Below are 22,839 nucleotides of genomic sequence, written 5' to 3' on the forward strand. Positions count from 1 at the left end.
GATTAGTCGAGAGTAACTTAACTGTTGTAGAATTTAGAAGTTTGATGGGTTGCATTTTTACCAATTGGAAATATGTTATGAAAAACCTTGTATGTAGGTTCTTTTGATTCTATAAGTAAAGTAACTTACGTCAAGTAATATATTTGAACGCTTAAATAATCATGGTGTCTTCGCTTAAATCGAAGTCTGATTTAAAAACCTTAAACCTAATTTAATAGCCTAGAGAAATATCGTAGAGTGTAAACGCACTCTATCATTTGCATGCATGTAAAGTGACGACCGAAGTCAATATCCTTCCAAATAAAAAAGAATATCGTAACGGTTTAGGGATCCCAACTTGGTAACTCATTTATAAAGGCTCTCTGGAACATTCTCTGTGCTATTGGTGAAGGCTTACTTACTGTGGCATCCTCATCATGACCACCGGTGGATGAGGGGTGAGCGTAAGACAAGAGTTACACCGTAATGTACCGCAGTTAATATCTTCGTAACTAAAACAGAATCGTAAACGTGCTTCTATCAACAAATTATGGATACGAGAATGCTTTAGATACGCCCACTTAGTAACTTATTTGTACTCTTTGGGACATTCCTGTGCATTTGTGCATAATAATGACCAAAAATACTCTTTCGTCAATACGATACTGATACAATTTTTTACTGGTGAAAGTCGCGGGAGGTGTCTGGATGCGGGCGGCGCAGGACCGGTCGTTATGGAAATCCTTGGGGGGCCTTTGTCCAGCAGTTGACGTCATTTGGCTGAAACGAACGAACGAACAATTTTAATGTCTTCATCTGGGTAAAAGAATATCGTACAGTGTAAAGGTCTTCCTATCCTCTAAGTACAGTCACTTGGGATGGCTGCAGGTTCGCCCACTTGGCCGCTCATTTGTGAGGGCTTACTGGGGCATCGTTGCTCGACCACGTCACTGGTGCATGAGGGATGACCGGCTGAGCGTGAGACGAGAGTGACACACTCGTAGATCGGCATTGTAAGTAATCTTATTCATAAGGAAGTTAAATTCATAAAGAAGACAAATTCATAAAAAAAGAAAAAAAAAGATAATAAAGATAGTTCTGAAGATATCAAATCAAATCAAATCAAATCAAATCATTTATTTGTAAAACATAGGTAAATGCAGAATTCAGGTGGTACATAAGAGAGATAGTTCAATCGTACTTGTTACAAGCCATAAGATAGAAAATAAATGATTTGTGAAATTACGGTTATTTCATTTTGTAAATACAAATTATTAACAGTCCCGTTAACCCCTCGTGGTTTATTATGTACCTACCTTATGATTAGGTAGAAACGACGGGAGGGTAAATGCCTGTTTACCTTTATAAAAGTGTTTTGTTGCAAAATCCCGTAACAGTGATAATTTATAATAGGTAGAAACCTAATTTTAGGCTCTAAAGAATCTATTTTCACTTGCTTCTTAATTGTTCTTAACTTCGAACTTCCAGAAATAAAAATAGATAAGTTGGTCTAAGCGGAAACTGATATCCGACATCGATTGCAAGTTTTGAATGATGACTTCCATTTCTAAAGCGATATGCAAACGTAGTGATTTTGATCTCAGAGTTCCAGCTACTTGCATTAAGTAAACAGCTGTTTGCTTTGAAGTCTATTTGAAGAAGCTGTAGAAGCAATTCTACATATAGTTGGGATTTGGCTATCGTTGGTATCGTTAACAGTTTTTGTCTGCACGACTTAAGCGAATTATAAAATTAATTAAAGCTTATACAGATAAAAACACACCTCTAGTTATTTATTTTTCGCAAAATAATATTTGTTACCATCACTTAAGATGCCACAGTCTTCAGCTTTCTGTAATAATGTCTATAACAATGTACTAAATTCAATCTTATGTTTTTTTCATCGTGTTGAAAGTCAAAGCAAAACACATATTTTTCTTTGCAATTAAAAAAATGCGGAAAAGTTGACTTATTACGCAGGTTGCTACGTGTACGTTCTGCCTAAAATAATAAAAATTCCTTGCATTTCCGAGTCCCGAGGTGAGTGGCTCCACAACCGTGAAGATATCGAACAACATCCATTACAATCTATTGTTTTAACTACATCAAACAAAAAATACTAACATCTTTATTTCTTACACAATAAGATCCACTTTCTAAGATAGCCATCCTTCATGCTACATTGTAGGTAAGAATGCAGTTGAGAGAATTGTAACATTTTCATTAAAAAATCAATAAGCTTTTTTCAATCTTAGAGCCAAAGCACACGATGCGTTGCGGCGGCGCTGCGATGCCGGAGCGGTGTCGCTGCGTCGTCTTACATATAAATTATGTTGCCTGCCACATAAATGGGCTGCCCTCGATGTTAAAAGGCGCATTAACACCAAGTCAATACGGAGATAAAAAAGTTTCAAATAATTGAAATTTCCAGCTGTCCTTGAGTGACTCAATAATCCGAAAAAAATTGCGATGCGCCTTTTCGACTATCTGGGGGCAGAACGTATTGTGTGCTTTGGTTTTAAATCTAATCAATTATTTTCTGTACTTTAAAAGCTCTTATTAGTAACTCGTAGTTGATTTCGCGTTGTTTACCCATAAAGTTGCAATCTGACTACAGTTTTACTGGCTTTTATCTTTTATTTCAAATACAATAGGATTGACTTTTGGTTGCCAAGTGCAGTCGAATTATTTATTCATTAGCGATTTTAATACAAAACGAAAACAGCTGTGTTAGATTGAAATCCGTGACCTTAGTTAATGGAATTCTTATTGTTCGAGTGAATGGGAGTTTAATACTTATGCGTTTTTGTTAATAGAGCGGTTAATTGTTTTATAAATTGGATAATTATTACATAACACGTATTATGTTGTTTTTAGTTTGTGAATATTTTAAATCAGGTCTTTAATTAGTCTAGCGAACTTTAATTGTTTGCAAATCATTATTGATTAAGACAAGTGACTACTAATGAATTTAATTAGATATTGACTGTAAATAGATTAGAAATAAAATTATTTGATTCTAAGGCTAAGAACTCATGGCGCGATTTTCACCCGCGCCCGCGGCGGTTGCGAGCCCGCAGCTTCTGTAGAATGCAGATACTTATGTAAAAACTAATGCACAACCCACGACGCGGTGCGGCGCGGTTGTAATCGGGTCCCGCTCGGCGGGCGACCATTTTGTACCAGTGACTTAGCACTTAGAATAACCGCGCAAATAACCGCTCCCGTGAGTTTTTAAATAAAACCGCGATTCCACAACCACCACGGGCGCGGGTGAAAATCGCGCCGTGAGTTCTTAGCCTAACGGTGAAAGAATTTTCAAATCGGTCCAGTCGTTTCGGAGCCTATTCAATACTAACAAACAAACGATCAAAACTTTCCTCTTTTGAGTAGATTACGTTTTTATATGAAACGAAGATTTTGTTCCAAAAAATAAATTTTGTAAAATAACGCTAAATATTCGCTGTCTATTAAACACAATGTGATAAAAGATATTAGTTCTTGTGAACCAAATAACTAACTAAACGTTTCAAATTACACACAAAATCATTATCATGCCAAAATCGTTTATCTCCGCCAAATAGTTGATCAAATCGGGTTGACACATTGGCCAACAGTTGACCAACATCACCCATCGAAGTGCTGCCGCAACCGTCTCGTGTTTCTTTAATGCACTTTCGAAACTTCAGTCCGGAGGTGTAGGTACACAAAGGGTGTATAAGACTCCCCGCGGACTACAAAATTTTATGCCCGTTTTCACCATCAATCCCTAATTTTTAAGTGACCCCAATTAAAACAAAATTCTTAAGTGTTACAATAGGGGTTACTTAAAAATTAGGGATTGATGGTGAAAACGGTCATTAGTCGGCCTTATAGGCCCGATTGTAATTTGTATGAAGAATCGGCTGATACCAATGTGCGTACTTTCATACATGTCCATACTGATGAACGGATGAACAGCCTGAATGAACTATCTGCTGATAAAAAATCTGTAGTTGAGGCGGCTGATAGTTGGACCCGATTCTAATTTGTATGAAAAATCGACCGACAAAAGTCTGAAGTCTGCGACTAGGCTAAGTTGACTGCAAAAGTAAACCCATCAAGCAACAAAAGTAAATAAAGCCTGTTTACTAATTTGGATCATAGATGGCGCTGTGCTTCGTTAGTTCGCGCTAACATTTTTTTTTGGTTTCTAGCATAGCTTTCTTTTTATAATGCCACCTCGCTATCGTTGTACAAAGGATAGGAAGCGGTGTTGGTGTATCGGTAACAGTAGATGTTATAGGAAAAGCCTGAGAACTGTATCGAGATTATTTCTCTTTTTGTGAAGATACTGCGGAGATTGAACATGAAATCGTTTCGTTTCGATAGAAAATGTATCTACGACGGAAGGTTAGTATAAGTTTTTGTCCTGGTTTGTTCAGTTATTATTTGATGCTTTTTGAAGACGTTAAAGATTTGTTGTCTGATAAGCAATCTGGTTATATTAAAAACTAATGTACAAAATCCACTTTTTCATCTGGTATTAGACGATCGAGTGATACAAATGAGCCACAAACTTTATTCGTTGTCAACAACCTTATAATATCATCAAGAGCAGTTTGTTAATTTACTTGTTGTTGGGTATTTTCCATTAAAAATGCTTCATTTATGTGAAATATGTTGTATTTACGTTTCGCTTAGCTCTAGATTTAAATGCTATCCAAAATTAAGTCAGTGCAATATTTGAACAATGATGCCGTTGATTTTATACAAAACTTTGTAGACATGGCCCGCCGATTTGCCAAAATTAAGTCGCAATGGGCCGGGCACATCGCTCGTAGAACTGATGGCCGTTGGGGCAGAAAAGTTCTCGAGTGGCGACCACGGGCCGGATGATGTAGTGTGGGTAGATCTCCCACTAGGTGGACCAATGATCTGGTAAAGGTCGCGGGATACGCCTGGATTCGGGCAGCGTAGGATCGTTGAAATCCTTGGGGGAGACCTTTGTTCAGAAAAATCTTTTGGTTTTTTTTTTTTTTTATGTGATAGGAGGCAAACGAGCAGACGGATCACCTGATGGTAAATGATTACCGTCGCCCATAGACACCCGCAGACCCAGGGGCGTTACAGGTGCGTTGGCGGCCTTTAAGGTAAAGATACGCTCTCCTCTTGAAAGCTTAGAAACGACCGAAAGGTAGAAACGACCAAACACAACATCATAATTAATAATTCAATACAAGTTCCAAGATCATTTAATTAAAATACATAAATACAAGTTTGACCGGTCTATTTTCAAATTAGGTTACGCATCTCATCATGACCAAAATTGCAGAAGTGGATGCTTCTAGAATGTTTTAAATGTCAGGAATGAATCACTAGAATTATAGACTAGTATCTGTTAAATGCCGAAGAATACTTATTTTGAAGAATTTTTTGCTCACTCTTTTATAATGTGAACAGCTAGGGTCTGGAATTCACTGCCTGCTGCTGTCTTTCCCAAGCAATATAATCCGGGCCTTTCAAGGCGAGAGTGAATAAAGCAGGGCAGGTATGTGCCATCCTTGACTGCATCTCACTTATCATCAGGTGTTTGCAGTCCTGCTTTGTGCCGTAAAAAAAAAGTACTGTTTTCTTGTTTTAAGCAGTTTTTCACATTTAGTAAATACTTAATTATGTATGGAATGTGCGATAAAGGTACCCTTTCATCCCGAAAATAACGGTTTAAGTCCCTGAGGGAATTTGTGGATAGTTTTAATGGGTCTAATTAATTTTAAACTTTCATTCGTTCAATGTAGCGGGTAAATTTATTTACTTGGCTTCTGAAATCTCACACAAGGGAATTCTGATAACCTGCTGTCTATTTTACTTACCTACGTCATTATTTATGTATTGTGTTGTGTCTGTAGTTAGAAATACGTTATTTCAATGTCTCGAATTTATATTTTACTTGTGAGCTTAGAGCTAGTTGATATTAAATACCTATGGGATTCGATAAAGCTTACTTAATTAGGTATCATCATTATTTCAGCTACAGGATGTCCACTGCTGAACACAGGCCTCCCTCAATAGCTTACTTATACTGTCTATTTAGTCAAGCTTTCGCCGAATGATGAATTTACACGGGATTTTATTTTTTCTTTTGAAAACTTTCGTGAGAAAACCTTATGAATTTTCAAATACATCTCTGGCATAATATTTGCTATGTTAAGAATTTTATCTGGCATAATTATTTTCGAATAGGCTATCAGGTATTGTATCTATAAATCATGAAACTAGCCCTTAATATCCTTAATAATAAGAGTTAATATATTTTAAATATAAATAACTATGCGGAAATAAATCAGGATGTAAGCGTAGGTGTCGATTCTGATGTCTGAAAGACTGGTTTCGATTTGAGGTCAAACTAGTCACTAAACAAGCTCTCAGTGTCTGTTTTAGGACACGATAACTAGATCTTGTTTTATGCAAATGTCTTCCTTAGAAACAAACCACGTACCTACTTGTTTTCTTTTTATTCATAGCGAGAATAGCCAATGGTGTCAGATTGTCGAACTGACAGTAGTTCTAACCCGCTAAAAATGCTGTAATTATGGTGAACGTACTCCTAACATAGATAAACATAGCTGGGAATTTAATGGGAAAAATAATCATCACTATAAAACACAAAGACCCCGATGACTCCCTTCAGGAATCAGTTGGCTAAACGTGACTTAAAATGATAACAAATGACTCCTACCTACCACCACTTTTTGTACACGACGACGACAACACTCAATTGGTCCAAAACCTGAAGTTATCTACCTATTAGTATAATAATATAAAAACTAACCTTTACCTACGGCCTCATTCACCTTGGAAGAACTGTGTCCATTGTAAAAAAGTCTAGATAATTCATCGATTAAAACAAGCATTACCAACAACTGCAAGTACCTACTTAAAGTGAAATATGTAATTACTAAATTTTCTAAGGACCAAAAAGGTAATTCTCGCAAACAAACACTTGGTCCTAAAATAGAAATGATGTGCGAAACTGGTTTATCTTTTTTGGAAACCAGATTTTGTCTCAAAAAGCCTCGTCCTCTGGACCACTTTGGCTATTTGAGACCAAGATTTTGATACCTGAATACCTGAGGAAAAAACCTTAAAAAGCAGCAGTTTTATTGCACAGATTGAAAAATGATTAAAGAAACAAAATAAAAGTTTTGTTGAAAATAATATAGGTTTACCCCTGTCCTCAGTGACCCTAAGGAAAAGTGTTTATTTACTAAAACTTTTTTCCTTATGGTCACGGAGTCATCACTCAGTTAAAATCGAACTCATTTTACATCTTTGAAATCGGAAAAAAGTGCATTATAATATTATAACCGGTATTAGGTAGCAACTGAAACAAGTGTATCTTAAGCTTCATGAGTTTTTTTGCTGTCTTTTACACAAGCAGCTTGTAAAGTAATTTTATGACTGTTTCTATATAACCAATCAAACTAAACTTAAGCTTCTGTACGTAAGCGCAAATATCAATCCCTCTTAGTTTCGTTAAGAAATCTTCGATATTTGTTAAGATGGACTGGTTTTCGACCGGTCCGCCGACCAGTTGACATTTGGCTTGCTTTGGCTTTTGCGTCACTGCTACAGATGTAGGTTTTATTTAATTTTAACAGCTTATTAAGTAATTTGGACTAGAACAACGTGAGCTGTATGTACAACGTACCTAACCATTAAACAGTCCTGTTAAATAGTCCTGCTTGATATAATATGACATTATCATACATTGAATACATGCCTCATCTAGCTAATGTAACACCAGCTTGATTTTTCTACATTTGCAAGCTTGACACTTGCCCTGTAAGAATGGGTCTTATTTCTCGCAGAAAAAGGGCAAATGTTTACGTTTTCTCACTTTAAATCGTTGAACTCTGTTATCGCAAAAAAGGAATAAAAGTTGGTGTATGGTGAACTGTAATTTCTCAGAACCTATTCATCAATAACCTTAACTATAGCATGTCATTGGAAATCAGAAAACACTTAAATAAAGATAATTACATATTGATTACTAAACCACTAATGACTTACAGTTTACAAAAGTCACATTCGTGAGGTGCAGACACGTAACTTAACGAAATAATTACATATTATACGAGTATACTCGTACTATGCGTGATGCGGTATTATTAATTCGGTATTCACAAATTAGTTACATCGCGATTGCGTGAAAATCATTTTGTTTAATGGATTCCGCGTTTAATGAAATTGAAGATCATTCTTTCATCGACGAAATAATTCATCCAAAGCGCATAGGCAAAGAAGGTTACTCAAACGCTTTTTTAAAGTGCGAGGATAATCAAATCTGGAACTATAAAAAATTGCAGAATATGCTCGAGGAAGAAAATACTCTATAAATCAGTTTACAGATTCTATGATCATCAAATCACATGCTACAAAATAAAAAAAGAGTTATTATAACTATACACTATGTTTGTGGTGTAGTAATATTATTCGTCTGCATACTTCTAGACGAAATAAAGTACACACGATGGATTGGATAGGGTCTGAATGTGTGTACTTTACCTATTTCGTCTAGAATTTTTTGTCAACAAGCTGTCGCCTGTAAACGGTCCTTGGTCTGACGATTTACTGACAAAATGCCTTCGAAATTTGCCTCACCATTTAAACAAGAACCTCTACAAATTCTGAAGCATCAGTCCCCCAAATAACGTGATACACGTGCTACAAAGAAAGTACTCAATCTGTATCAAGCATTGTCCAAAGCTGTCAATCAACCGACAATACCCGACAAGTGTTGCGCAAGTGCGTACCACTTTTACTTTCGCGGCAAAAACGGCGCGGGCACAAGTTGGATAACTGTAATTGTGGCTGTGCTAGATTGGAGCCAACTGGTTGGGCCAATATGGTCCCGGAGCGGCGACAATCTTGTCTTGCATCTAGTTGGAAATACTGTAAATTCCTTGCTGTACTTATATTAAGTTAAATTCCGACGTGGGACACAATTTAGAAAAGTTTTTAGTTTGGTAAGGCTTGATAACTGTAATAGCTTTGCTAGATTGGAGCCAACTGGTTGCCTGTTTATTGCGAAAATCTTGGGTTCTATTCCAAGGTAGGATACATAATAAAAAGATAGTTATTGTGACAAAGATCTAACAATAAAAAATCTGACAAAGATCTAACAATCAAAATAATGTTTTAACCTTTCACTAAAAAAGAATTACGAATATGATGTACAGCATTCACGCAGTAACCTTCACAAAATAGTAAAACGTTACTGTTTTTAGTAAAATTACCCTTTGTGTGATATCCAATTCACATTTTTCAAAGTTTATCCATAAAGCAGATGGCAGGTAGAGATGTTCAAAACCAGTCGTTTACCTGATTTTATAAAAGATAAAAAAACATACCTACGTGTTGTGACAAAAATTAAGAGAGACCTTGGGATAACCTTAAACATTGGTGCTTCAAAAATGCAAGTTATTTTTGTCTTTCAAAATAAATTAGATGATAATTTTAGTGGCGCCATCAAACAGGTGGCTTTTTATATTTTATTCTATGAGAAGATTTAAGGGCAATCACTAGCCAATTGCCTATGCGTTGTCTACTTTAAACTAAAGTTTTTCATAAAAACCCATTTTTTTTCTTAAAAGCTCTTTGTTGTAACATGCCTTAGAGTCACGTAAGGTTACGCAGTGCGTTACTAAGGTGGGCTGTCAATTTTTTTTAATAAAATATGCGATCTAGGTAGTCAGTACTCAGCAAGTAATCACTAAAGTTATTGGAAGTGTACTAATAAATAAGTAAAAGGTGAATAAAAATTTTAATATGCAGACATTGGATTGATATATTTCCCATCAAGTTCGTAATAAATATATCAAGAGTCTAGTAATTATCTTCTGTAATAAAACTTCCTTCATCTAAAGTTCAGGGGCTCACTTTAATGCAAATCTATAAAAACCCGTTGCACTATAAATAAGTCCCGATACTGATGGTGAATAAAGCGTAAAGTTTTTTATGTATTTATGGTGTATGAAAAAGTTTATACGATAACGTTTATATTTCAATATAAAGCAAAATAGACTAATTATTGTTTTTATTGTTCCAGGTACGTTCTTCTTGCTTCAGTTACCTAAAGAGTGGTCACCTTGGTAAGAAAAACATCTAAAAAAGAGGTAAAAAGATAGATCAGTAAGGTATGTAAGTACTTATAGTAGTTGTAGGAAATAATCATTTCTGAAAAAAATAATTTACCGGTTTTAAAAACTAGGTATTTGGTTTTATGTAGAATTCGACTATAATTTTATCATCAATTTCTAGGACTTCACCGTTCACAGCCAATATTCATACAACTTTAAAGTGACGCGACGGTCCGTTGATTTATTTGGCGAACGTGGTTCCAACGGTAAGAAAACCAATTGAAACGCTTGCAAATAGGTGCAAGCACCTGAATTATGCATGAACTGCACCTCAGAGGGTATTTACAAACGTTCCGGGTGCAATCCTGCTTCGTTACATTTGTTTGTTGCAGTATTTTTTGGAGAAAAAGTGTGTGTGAAATAGCAATGTAGATACTTGTAGAGCTTTCTTGAATAAAGGATTATTTCGCAATAATACGTTGAGGATGTGACTTTTCACTTTAAATTAACGGTTTTGGTGAGACTCAAAGCTTTCGGTTGCCGGGCGATAACTCTGACCTCTTGAGTTTAAGTTGAGTCGAGATATTCGAGTGAATTTTTCAATGAGAACAAAAGAAATCATTAATTAATAATCGGTTACGATCAAAATTTGCTTGGCTTATTGAGTAAACACCTCGACTTTTGTCAGCATTATTTAAGTCTTTTTTAGTCCAAAGTCAAAAATATTTTTAAGTTATTTTTAGTCCAAAGTCAAACTAACAAGTTTAGATTTTTTTCATACTAGCACTTTTGTTTTCTTTAACATTTAATAAATATATTTCTTACACGTATAATAAAACAGCGAATACTTGCAAAAAGATTCTCGTCCCGTAAAAATTAAAGCTCCAAGCTCGTAACAAACACACTTAGCCTAAAATTTCTCAAAGCACGTTAAAAGCTCGTACGTGAAAGAGTAAAACAAAAGTGACTGTGCCCCAGTAATGTGATTGCACTGGCAACAGTTTAGGGAGAAAGGAACAGTTTAGAGGGAACAGTTTCGGCGCTAAGGGATGGGACGACACGTTTGTGTTCCAAATCGTAAAGTGTAATCGTGGTTGAGTTTCGCGTTAGGGGCGGCTCATTCGACACTTCTTAGATGTAAAGGCGCAACCTTACTGTTTTAAAAAGCAATTAATTAAATTTATACTGAGGTAATTTAGGTTAATGCAGCAAGGTATAAAAATTGCAAAAAATACTGCACTTTAAATAATCAATGCTTGTAAACAAATAAAAAATCTGTTCAGGAATGCAATAGATTTTCTTCCAAAAAAAAAACGATAGAAATAGGTATGTGAATAGATCGAACAAATCGTATTTCAATTACAATGATTTAAATCGTGTAGTAGAGTGTTCAAGTAAACGCCTTCTGTCTGAGTTATTAATGTTTGCGAACAGAGCAAGCCACTTGTACTCATTAATCAATTTGTGCGTAAAATATTATCTGAATAATGAACAAGTTGTAATCTTCTGAGATTAAGATCGCAGCTATCGTCCATGCGCGTAACAGCTAAAAAACGGTGCATTTATATGTACAAAAACTCACCTCGAGAAGTAGGTATTACACGAAATGAATGTTAATTAATGAAAAGACTCATACAAGTAATTAATTTACATAACAATTTGCTGATTTCATAACAGTTGCGTCATTTGTATATTTTGGTGGCGAATTTAATGTCAGTAACGGATGTAACGTTCCTGTTAAAGTTTTCCTGGAGTTTCTGTTTCGTGTCACATTAGCGGGAAATGAGCTGTTTTTTCTGGGAATTAAATTAAGTTACTGTGATTGATGACACTTTTTCTTTTGATGTTACTTATTAAGGTATTAGTCTCTTAAATAAAATATTTTTCTCGGACTAAAGCAGACTCTCTCCGAGCTATATGCCCCGCCCACTGCCACCTGATTTTAGCGATTCTGCGGGCTATGTCAGTCACTCTGGTTCTCCTACGGATCTCCTCCGTGGGCAGGCCTCCCACTAGGTGGACCGACGATCTGGTGAAGGTCGCGGGAGGTGCCTGGATGCGAGCGGCACAGGACCGGTCTTTGTGGAAATCTTTGGGGGAGGCCTTTGTCCAAAAGTGGACGTCTTTCGGCTGAAACGAACGAACGAACGAACGAAAGTAGACTCTCAAACCGAACCTACGTCTTGTAATGTAGTAATGTGTCCTCTCTTTAAGTAAATTTAAAACTATACTGATTTTTTGTGATGATGATGTCCATCTTTAATTCATGAAATTAAGTAATTAATCATGATAGAGTCGGCTATCAACATTATACGATGCGCATGTGAGCTTGGATAATGTGTGCCATAATTATATTTGTGATAATAGCTACAGTTATTAGATATTCAATTTATTCAAGCAATTATGGACCTAATAATATGGTAAATGGTAGTAAAGAGCAAAACGTCATTTGATTAATATCCGGATCATATTAAAATAGTTTTGATAGAGCCGCTCATGAACTAAAAGGGAATTAATAAATCGTATTAATTACACTCATTGGACTCTTAACTTTGTGTAGGTTATTCTTGTTTAAGATGGTAATGAGAAAAAACTTCTATTATTGTTATTTTTCAAATTAAATATGAGTAACATTATAAAAAATCTTAAATCATTTTTACAATAACATGCAAGATGTCAAAGAGAAAGACCTGAAAAGTTTTCCGTGCTCGTTATCGCAAAAACGGTATCTCGGACATCAGTAATAACATTTTAATGACACCGTAACGAGCGGCGTATAATCAGACGGCGTTAACGAGAGCACAAATATCGCGGAAAAGTGGAAAAGAAAATGGCGGAGATGGAAATGATCGTTCCCTTGCATACGGGCAAATTGATGGCGCGTTTGACGGATAATGTGTGGTGTAAGTTATGGCTTAGCGATGTTTATGGGTGTCGATGCTCGCTTTTATGGTGGATTGGAGACAAGGTTATGTTTCATCTGATGATATAACACTATATTACATCTGTATTGCACCGCGCCAAATACGCAAACTTAGGAGAATGATGTTTATTGCGTGTTGCAGTTTTGATCTGTCTTTCGTTAAATTACATTTAATGTCAAACCAAGTAGCTGTATCATCTTATACTTGTTTCACTAGACTTGCCATGGCTCTGGGTGTCAGAAAAATACTGAAACTTAAACCCCTTTTTCTGGAAACCTACCACTCATTTGTCAAACCAAATGGTTTAATCTCCTTACCATAAACTTGTACCACCAGATCCCCTTTTCTGGAAACTTTCCTGGAAACAGACAAATCCACTCTTGTCAAACTACGTTTCATCACCTTATTTGTACCACCAGACGCGCCTCAGCTCTGTGTGACGGAAAAAGACCAGAACTGCAATTCCATTTTCTGGAAACCTACCAGATAAATCCATTTATTTGTCAAACTACGTTTCGTCACCTTATACTTGTACCACCAGACGCGCCTCAACTCTGTGTGACGAAAAAAGACCCTTTTCTGAAAACTTCCCTGGAAACAGACAAATCAGATAAATCCATTTATTTGTCAAACTACATTTCATCACCTTATACTTGTACCACCAGACGCGCCTCAGCTCTGTGTGACAGAAAAAGACCAGAACTGCAATTCCCTTTTCTAGAAACCTACCAGATAAATCCATTATTTGTCAAACTACGTTTCATCACCTTATACTTGTACCACCAGACGTGGCTCGGCTCTGCGTGACGGAATCCACCACGCTCCAATTGTCACCATGTGCCACTTGCTAGTTTCTCACTAAAAATTCGAAATACCTACACTTTTTACTCGCGATGTATTGATACTACGGGTCAGGATCCGTTTTTGTGACGTTCAGGTCATTTCGGAGCCGTTTTTGGTGTTACGTAAGCAGTGAGAACTATTTTTCACTTACCTTTTTGTGCTAAGAAATTAGCTACTTATCAGGTACTCGATATTTCTTTAATTCTTATAACAAATTTTGGCCGCGGCTTCGTCCGCGTTCAAATATTTTGTCTGTCACAGAAAAACTGTCGCGCGTGTCACCGTTTCATAAACCGGGATAAAACCTATCCTATGTCCTTTCCCGGAACTCACACTATCTCTATATAAAATTTCATCAAAATCAGTTCAATGGGTCAGGCGTGAAAGTGTAACTAACAGAAAAACAGAGTTGCTTTCGCATTTTTAATATTAAGTAGGGATTGTGGTGTCAGATATATCACAATTTTTCATCAATCTACGTCTACATTTTACAATAAAGGACTTATGTAATTTATTTAAATAAAAGTAAAAAGTTCACGTCCAAACTATGATATAGGAGTTATATTTTGTAAGTTTTTGACGTTTGTTAGTAGTTAGTCGTATCTATTGCTTGCTTATTACGTACGCATTGACATGTCATTTATTATAGTATGCTTAAGTTATGCAAAGTGAAAGTTCAAGCAAATAAGTACGCAGAAGCTTTGGAATGGTAAAGCGCAAAGAAAATGGTCATTTGTGGCTATTTCTTCTTATTAGTAGACTAGCGACTTCGTACGCGTGGATCCTGTTACCCCCTTAGGGGTGGAGTTAGAGATTGCAAAATCCGGATTTTTCTTAAATCCGGTTTTCCGGATTTGTGTTACGTACAAATCCGGATTATCCGGATTTTTCGAATATTGGGTAATTTTTTTAAACCATCAATTTAATTTAAATATAACGTAGTTTTTTTCAAAAAGATGTAAGTATTTGAAGAAAAGCGTTTTATTATACAGTGTGAGTCACGTTAAAGTGTACATATGAAAATAAATGAAACTAGACCTATTTTTATCGACAAAAAAGAGGTCAAAAAATTTTTGATATTTTTTTTTAATTTTTTATAGAATTTTTTTTCTTCCAATTACTTTTTGTAAAGATAACGTGATAACTTTTAAACTAAGCGGTATATCCTGATCAAATAAAAACAGTAATAATGCTTAATAACAGACAAACCGAAAAAAGAGGAATAAATTCCATGCGCGATAATACAGTGTGAGTCACGTTAAAGTGTACATATGAAAATAGATGAAACTAGACCTATTTTTATCGACAAAAAAGAGGTCAATTTTTTTTTTGAGATTTTTTTTTAATTTTTTATAGATTTTTTTTCTTCCAATTACTTATTGTAAAGAAAACGTAATAACTTTTAAACTAAGCGGTATATCCTGATAAAATAAAAACAATGATAATGCTAAATAACAGGCGATACTAAAAAAATACATAAAATACACAAAAAAGGCCAACAAATAATAAAAAATGATACTTTTTGACAAAAATCTGCTTTTAAATTCGTGTTTTTTTGGTTATTTGATAAATTTCTCGAAAAAATGCCCCTATAACCGGTGGTTTTTATTACTTTGTATTATTTTCTATCGTATTACCTTCGTAAAACCAAAAATCGCATGTCTCTATCCCTATCACAACGTTTGCAATGATCGTTTGAACTAAGCCTCTCCGGGCGCGCCATTCAACGCTTCGTTAACAACGAAACTGAAAATGGCTCTAGATTTGTAATTTTGATAAAGACAAGTTAGATTTCAAATAAAAACAAAAGATTTCGAAGTAAAATAAGCATTTTAGTTAAAATTAAAATTGTCTCTACCTGTAGCGGAGAATAATGTTGTGGCAGGCCTTTGTTCAAACGATCATAGCAAATGTTGTGATAGGTATAGAGACATGCAATTTTTGGTTTTACAAAGATAATACGATAGAAAATAATAAAAAGTAATAAAAACCACCTGTTATAGGGGCATTTTTTGGAGACATTTATCAAATAACCAAAAAAATACGAATTTATAAGCAGATTTTTTTCAAAAAGTATCATTTTTTATTATTTGTTGGCATTTTTTGTGTATTTTATGTATTTTTTTAGTATCGCCTGTTATTTAGCATTATCATTATTTTTATTTTATCAGGATATACCGCTTAGTTTAAAAGTTATTACGTTTTCTTTACAATAAGTAATTGGAAGAAAAAAAATCTATAAAAAATTAAAAAAAAATCTCAAAAAAAATTTGACCTCTTTTTTGTCGATAAAAATAGGTCTAGTTTCATCTATTTTCATATGTACACTTTAACGTGACTCACACTGTATTATCGCGCATGGAATTTATTCCTCTTTTTTCGGTTTGCGCTACATGCTTTCGAAATTATTTGAACTTTGCATTATTTTTTTCGTTTTAGTACAACTGCATTTCAGAATAAAAACTTGCTTGTACAGTCACGGAATGAAAAGGTTCGTCAGTTTTCAAATTGATTCCTTCAACGAATCGCGAGCACATATTACCTTTTGAAACTATGTTACAGAATAATCTCGAGTTAAAGAAAATAATCTTTAACTGTTCGTCAGTAAAGTTCAAAATTATTCAGATCAAAGTTGTTTGACGATTTAACTTACCAAGAAGATTATTATGATTGATAAACTGAGTCGTATAAAACCAAAGGTGGCAATCTGACGTTTTGGTCAAAATTGAGTTATGGTAGTGGCAACACTGGAAATCTTGATTAAATTTATATAAACTACTCTCTCGGAATCATAAACGGCTATCTCCCATGGTTACAACTGTTTAAAATGGCCCTTAGTACCAAATCCGGCAATCTTCTGATACTTAGAAACAAAGATGGCAATATTGTATTCTCAACCAATAGGAAGCCCTCAATTTACACGTCATAGTATGGCGCATCTACGGAAAGTTCGTTAATTTGCAGTGCCTTTTAAAGTGAATTATAGGTGTCTAAATCATTGCATTTAGTTAAATTTATAATAAAAGTGAAGATGGAGAGTCACCCAATACCAGAGACTAATAGATACACAAGAAAGCGGCGAAGAAACACAGAAAACTGGAAGAAGAATGTGGCCAAAAAAATGAGGTTAGTTTCAATCTAGGGTTGTCCATTTTAAATTCGCGTTAGGGGGCTAGTGTTGGTACAACTGGGCTTTTTAAGACTCTTATATAATTCCGTTGTATGTAAGTAACTAACTAAGTATGTAAACAAATCTAGGAAATCGATTATAACTTACTCCTAATTATCGTATCGATTTGAAACTTAGAGATCGTATGTAAATCGGATGACAATACAATAATTTGGTACAATCGAGCTGAGCCCCGATTACGGTAACTTTTAACGTTTCCAATCCAGACGCGGTTCATCGATTCTGCGATACGATTGGTCAAAACAGCTGACGTACGCTGTTGAACGACCAATCGTATCGCAGAATCGAGAAGCGTGTCTGGATTGTAGACGTTAAAAATTACCGTAATCGGGGCTCTGATCTAATCATGGAACCAGAAGGGGAACTTTTCAGAAGAAGAAGAAGAAGAGCTTTCTTCTTAATCCCTTTGAGTTTTGGCTCGTTTGGTTTAAATTGACAAGTCCGATATAATATCTTTAACAGTGTATTATTTATTTTTATGAAAATATAATTTATTTGCTTTATTTTGATGAATTACATGCTATTTTTGAACTCATAAAAATCTCCACAGGTATTCAGCTCCATCTACTGAAACTAATTACTGTGAAGAGTTATTGGCTGATACTAGCGAACTGCGTATTTGAAAATACGACTCACAGTTACAATCGTCTGGTCATAAGTAAATTTGTAATGAGAAAAGTAATTTATTACTGTTTCTAAGAAAGTCTAATTTGAGGCTCATTTATGTGACTAAACATTTTTATTTTATTAAATAAACAATGAGTAATATTTTTCTTGCTTTGTTTGATTGACAACCCTGCATATTATTTATTTTCAAAATGGCTGCCTATTTAAAACTTCGTAACAAAAACGGCATTCTGCTCTTAGTTCAGTACCAAATACGGCAATCTTCATTTTTCAATGACAAAGGCGGCAATCTGAATTAAATAATTACGATTTTTGTCTATAATTATAATATTCTATGTGATTTACGTTGTGTCATTGAATATTCGTAGAAAATGCAATATTTTAAAAATGTTCTTGTTGTTGTAAAAAGTAAATCTAGCGTATACAACGTTTTTTTCATTTTTCCGACAATGAGTCAAACTGCAGATGGCCGCCTTTGGTTTTATACGACTCTACTAAAACCTTCTTGTTGGTTCAACCTGCCATTATCTATTAAATAAAAAAAACTAGAGTAGAACTATAGATGAACTACACTGAAATGTCCCACCGACGACATTGACAGAAGGGCGCCACCATCTTCGTGCAACTATAAGGTTTCCACCGTGGCAAAAGTCGGAACTAGCGATCCGCTATTGACGGTGGCCCCCCTGTCAGTGTCAAATAAAGGACAATTCAGTGTAGTTCATCTATACACTGAACTGTTTGATCCATCCAAGAATCCCCACCTGACACCTGAACAGATTGTCCTTACTACGGCAGACCTGTCCGAAGTCTATAAAGATTTCCAGGTAGGCCAGGGGAGCTAATTTTTTTATTATATTTTTATTTTACACTTTTAAGTTGTATTTCAATCTCAGGGCCCTGGTCATTATTTACGACCAAAGTGCTCGGGAAGACGAATCCAACGAACTCAAACTCTATAAATTTCTGCCGTTTCGGTTAAGAGTTCCTATGGCCACCTCCTGACTTCATCATCAGGACCCTGAATATCATCTAGCACTTAAGTGCTTGAAAAGACAAATCCAACAAACCCAAATTCGATGAGTTTCCACCGTTTCGTTTAGAAGTTCCTATGGCCACCTCCCGAATCCATCATCAGGACCCTGGGCATCATCTAGCACTAAAGTGCTCGAAAAGACAAATCCAACGAACCCAAGTTCGATGCGATTCCGCCGTTTCGTTTAAGAGTTCCTATGGTCACCTCTTGACTCCATCATCAACCCAGCTAAATGGTCGGCGGTATAGCCAACAACCTGTTTAGAACTCTTTTAAGGATTTCTCCACAATCACCCCCATTCTCATACAATGACATTTCGAGATGAATTAATGTAAGTAAATCGAATCCGCTGGGTGAACTTGATGGGCGAGGTTGAAGATCTCTACTTAAGCTTGGCCTGCGGATGAATATGGAGAAAACAAAGCTTATGTCCAATGTCCATGTTGCGCCCTACCCAGTTTCGGTTGGGAGCTCAATTCTCGAGATTGTTGACAAGTATGTCTACCTCCGACAAACGATTCAGCTGGGTAGGTCCAATTTCGAGAAAGAGGTCAATCGTCGAATCCAACTCGGCTGGGCAGCGTTTGGGAAACGACGCAACATCTTTTAGTCCAAAATACCTTAGTGCCTGATGACTATGGTCTCCAACCAATGTGTGTTACCAGTGATGACTTATGGTTCGGAAACGTGGCCTCTCACTATAGGCCTTATACAGAAGCTCAAATTGCACAGCGTGCTATGGATAGGGCTACGCTCGATGTTTCTTTACGAGATCGAATCAGAAATGAGGTGATCCGTAAACGAACTAAAGTCGCTGACATACTAGCCCGACGGATACAAGCTTAAGTGGCAATGGGCAGGGCACATAGTACGCAGAACTGACGGCCGATGGGGCAGCAAGGTTCTGGAGTGACATGCAATAAATAATTTGAATTTGGAGTGGAGGCCGCGTACCGGAAAACGCAGCGTGGGACGTCCACCCACAAGGTGGACCGATAACATCATAAAGGTAGCAGGAAGGCGCTGGACGCAGGTCGCTACCAACCAGGCAACATGAAAAGCATTGGGGGGGCCTATGTTCAGCAGTGGACGTCCTATGGCTGAGATGATGATGATGATGATGACTTACACTTGCAAGGGATATTTGCCGATTTAGCTGCTCTTTAAAACTCAGCGATTTGGTGTTTCAGAATCAGCGTCTCGTATAAAACTCACTGGCCGACTAGCGAATTCACTTACGCATGCGGCATAACGCGTTATTGTGCGAAGTGCGGGTGCGTTCAATCAAAACTTCGCTTGTTTTGCATCCATGTTGCATTCAATAGATATTTTGGTTTATGATTTTATGATAAAATTTTTGGGGTAAAATATTCGAAAAAACCGGATTTGAAAGTCAAAATCCGGATTTTTTTATAGCCTCAAAATCCGGATTTTTCAGATATTTTCGAATTTCGAATAATCCGGATTGCAATCTCTAGGTGGAGTTTCGTAAAATCCTTTCTTAGCGGATGCCTACGTCATGACATCTACCTGCACGCCAAATTTCAGCCCGATCCGTCCAGTGGTTTGGGCTGTGCGTTGATAGATCACTATGTCAGTCAGTCAGTCACCTTTGAGTTATAAATATAGTTTTTTTCTTGTTTGTAGAATAGCAATGCATAACTTAACAACAGACAACAACAACAAAAGCGTCCAAGTAACGGGCTGGAGACGCTACGAGTTATCGAAACCATCAACTCACGACAATGACTGGAGATCCCATCCTTTTTAATTCGTCAGGATAAGTCTTATTAAAAATGCCTCGTCATTCTGCTAGCTCATTTCACCTAGTACATGCATAAACATAAAATATAATCATTTAAAGTAAATCACAGTTTATTTCCATAAATGTTTCAAATTCATAGAATTTCTAGACTAAATTATTTAGAATAATTTATCATTATGAATTACCCTTATTACAAAATCCATTAAAACACACTCTTTGGAGCTACGATCTAGCGTATAGCCAAAATTTTTATTTTTTTGTAGGTAGTAGTTATAATGAAAGCTGTTATCTTTATTATACTAACCTCCTCATTCACATTATTATCTGTGCGCTCACTAGAGAACGCGTTTAAAAAATGTATGAAAATATTAGTTTTCTAACGTTTCCCGCTAGGGGCGCTGTGCAATCCGTCATAAATTTAATGTCATTTTTTGACGTGCTCACTAGTGAGCGCGTTTGATGAAAACTCACACTCAGCCCTCTGATACTTACATTTTATTTATTTCTTAAGATACTTTAATCTGTTACTATCCTATTTCAATTAAAAGAACCATGGTCACCCTCCTCATCTCATGGCGCACAGTCATCAGTCACAATAATCTTATTTACTTGAACTGGTTCAGCGGCGGTTTCTTGACCTACAATCGCTTTGTATAGTCGTTTTGAGCTGCTTTATGCAGTTTGTATTCTGTAAAGCTTCGGACGAAGGTTCTTTTGCTTTTAGATGTGCGTGCGCAAATTTATGGAGATGATCTTGATTTAGGCATGTTTTGCGAAGATTTGTACCTTAATTTTATTGCAATAAAGTTTTGAATATTTTTTATTTTAAGTAGGTAATTTAGGGACTTATTTTCTACCTGAATGTCTCCAACTTCCTCATTGGCCCTAGAGCAATTCCAAGTATACCATCAATAAAAGCCTAATTAGAGTCATCAAACCTCTCAGTCATTCAATTAGAGCCATTAGAACTTCATAACTATGAGTTGTTTTCTATGTGTAAGCTGAGGACACGTGTCTCCAGCTGACACATCTGTATCTTCGTAAATATTTATGCTACGATAATGTATTATACCTCAAAAATTACAGTCGAATCCAAATAGTAGGCTTTCTACTTTTCAAGACTTTAGCTCAAATACTGTTAAAACCACGATCAAAAAACTATGTGCGAGCTGGAGTACCGTGTCTCCAGCTTACACATCTGTATCTTCGTAAATATTTAAGCTACATCAATGTTTTATATCTCATAAATTAAAGTCGAATAAAAAAACCCGACTTCAATTCTTTCAAAGCTTTATTTCGAACCGTTTTCGAACTACGAACCGATACGTATGTGTAAGCTGGTGACACGTAACACACGGTGGATTATTAAAACCGTATAAGTTAGAGTTGCGTTTTAAAGATCAAATAATTCGTTATAATTAAAGTACACACGAGACATAATTTCAAATCTCTAGGCCTCTTAGTTTTAGAATTAAAAGCCAAAAACTATTTTCCCGCCAAATAATTCAAATAATATGGGTCGACTGCGACGTTGCCGTTCCGTGCGTCCACTAGAGCAGTCGAATTTGAACCTAAAAACTAGTACTGTTTGAATCATTTTTATTTGTAGTTTAAATCATTTAATTTCGATTATAAGAATTTTAGACTAGGAGCCGGCTGATTTCTGTATTGAGTACTTAATAACCTATATTTTATTAATATGAAAAAGCTAGGTAAAACAAAATTATATTTTAATATACAAGTATAATAACGAACTTGTTTCCAAAGACTCAAATATTTGTGGCGTTTCTAAACGCAACCACTTTAATTTTTATTTAAATACCGTGAAGTCCCACGATTCTGCCACGTCAAGTGGCAAAAATGGGCAACAATTACTATACAGGGTGGAAACGTTAAGTGATCTCACTCGATTATTTCTTAACTATACAAGATATTAAAAAACTGGTTACTGATCCTGAAAGTGCTTAATGAGCTCTTTCAAACGGTACCAATAATAAGTTACAGAATAAACTGGATCTATCTGAAAATTCAATGTTTCCAGCTTCCATACTAAATGTATGCCAGACACACAATATTAGAAGTGTAATTTTTTTTATTTAATAATAAATACTTAAAATAAACTCGTAAATTGTATTCTTATTTTAAATTATTAATGAAAAACATTGGTTTTAGGCTTTACTTGCTATAATATTGTCAAGAGATGAGTGTCATGACTGTGGTAGTACTAAATGTATGGAAGAAGGAAACATTGAATTTTTGGTTAGATCCAGTTTATTCTGTAACCTATTATTGATACCATTGGATAGAGCTTGTGAAGCACTTTTAGAATCAGTAATCAGTTTTACGATATCATA

The 22,839-nt window shown here is 35.7% G+C and overlaps 1 protein-coding gene and 1 long non-coding RNA gene across 2 annotated transcripts in view; both read left to right on the forward strand.

Annotated features, from left to right (window-relative positions):
• Positions 1 to 22,839, forward strand: part of LOC135074380 (probable chitinase 10) — a 141,533-nt gene that overhangs the window by 30,803 nt on the left and 87,891 nt on the right. The window lies entirely within an intron of this gene.
• Positions 16,810 to 17,830, forward strand: LOC135074899 (uncharacterized). Its single transcript, XR_010257904.1, has 2 exons — positions 16,810 to 16,993; positions 17,608 to 17,830. It is a non-coding gene; the product is annotated as an uncharacterized LOC135074899 (long non-coding RNA).

Source organism: Ostrinia nubilalis, chromosome 9, assembly GCF_963855985.1.
Source record: "Ostrinia nubilalis chromosome 9, ilOstNubi1.1, whole genome shotgun sequence".
NCBI lineage: Eukaryota > Metazoa > Arthropoda > Insecta > Lepidoptera > Crambidae > Ostrinia > Ostrinia nubilalis.